The sequence below is a fragment of the Camelus ferus genome, chromosome 6 (assembly GCF_009834535.1).
Source record: "Camelus ferus isolate YT-003-E chromosome 6, BCGSAC_Cfer_1.0, whole genome shotgun sequence".
Lineage (NCBI taxonomy): Eukaryota > Metazoa > Chordata > Mammalia > Artiodactyla > Camelidae > Camelus > Camelus ferus.
This window is the reverse complement of record NC_045701.1, coordinates 56,568,587-56,570,244: the sequence shown is the minus strand read 5'-3', so window position 1 is coordinate 56,570,244 and position 1,658 is coordinate 56,568,587. Positions and strand designations below refer to the sequence as shown.

Here is a 1,658-nt window from a genome sequence, read left to right as displayed (position 1 = left end):
AGCAAGTTTCTTCAGAGCAGGGAAGTACCTGGGAAAATGGGTAGAGTAGTATCAGGATGTTGAGCAAGCAGTGCACCCCAAGAGCTGGTGTTAGAATCTCAAAGTTGTATTTTTATAGACCAGCCCATGTAATATTCAGTATGAGTCTGAAATAGCCCAACTGTGTTACTTCAATGGGAGTACCAGTCTTCATTAACTCTGGTGGTGGGGAGATTCTGTGGGGCCAGTGGTGTGCTTTGAAGCATTTGCATTACTCAAGTGGTTCCTGATCTAGGGGAGGAAAAAATAAGAATGGAAACCTGCTGCTCTTCCAGCGGGAGGCCTACACGCTGCCACTGGGGCTGCTGCCATGTCTCTAGTAATCCCTAAGACGTTCCAGCACATTTTGCGAGTACTCAACGCCAACATCGTTGGGTGGCAGAAAATTGCCTCTGCCATCACTGCATTTAAGGGTGTAGGGCAAAGATATGCTCATGTGGTGTTAAGGAAAGCAGGCATCGAACTCACCAAGAGGGCAGGAGAGCTCACTGAGGGTGAGGTGGAACGTGTGATCACTGTTATGCAGAATCCACGCCAGTACAAGATCCCAGAATGGTTCTTAAACAGAGGGACATGAAGAATGGGAAGTACAGCCAGGTCCTGGCTGATGGTCTGGACAACAAGCTCCTGTGAAGACCGAGAGCGGCTGAAGAAGATTCACGCCCACAGCGGACTGTGCCACTTCTGGGGACTTCGTGTCAGAGGCCAGCACACCAAGACCACAGGCCATTGTGGCTGCACCATGGGTGTGTCCAAGAAGAAATAAATTTGTGGGCATTGTCTGTTAATAAGTAGTTTATACAGTTATGGCTTAAAAAAAAAGAAAGAAAGGAAACCTGCTAATTGGGTTATTATTATTCAATCCTGTTTCCTCTGATACCAAACTTGTTGACTCAGAGCCATGATTACAAAGGTTTGTGAAGACACAATGCCATTCTGTCACTTGGAGTTTTATTTTTAATTAAAGTGAATTAAAGCAATTTTTAGAAGTTCTTGAAGTGATCATGGGATTACAAAAATCTGAGTCAGGAACAATGGCTCCAGGAACTTACTCTCCCCAAGTGAGCTCAGCCCTTCCAAAGAGTTCATCCTCTAGTGGTCATTTCTGTCGAGAGAAAAAAACTTCACAATAAAAAAAAGCACAGCTGAGAGTCATATTTTTCACTTGTACTGGAAACTCAGAGACTACTCTGTGTATCTCTCTTTTGAAATTGGACTGCACCAGGCATGTCTGGCTTGACTGGGAGGAAGGTGTCCTCCCTAAGAGAAAGGACTTCTTAGCTGGACACACAGAAGCCACTTTTTATAACTAAGATCCTTAGGTCCCAAACCATGGTGAACTGAGCAGGTGTGTCATGTGCCTAATATATAACTGGACCTCTCTTGTGGGCGAGTTTGTTCTGGACATGATTTTCATTGCCATCCTCAAAACCTGTCCCATCCTCATCGTAAATAGCAGTCATTTCTCCTTAAGCGTCCACCTGTGCCAAGCACTGTATTAGGTACTTCACATATATTACTACTAATCCTCACACAAATCCCATGAAATAATCTTATTGCCCTTTTTGCAGTGAGGAAAATGAGTCTCAGAAAAGTTAGGTGACTTCCATCAGGGACAC

General features: G+C 44.5%; 1 pseudogene; it reads left to right on the top strand.

Annotated features, from left to right (window-relative positions):
• The first annotated feature begins 278 nt into the window (after nt 1–278).
• On the top strand, nt 279–814 carry LOC102512113 (annotated as a pseudogene).
• The last annotated feature ends 844 nt before the right edge of the window (nt 815–1,658 follow it).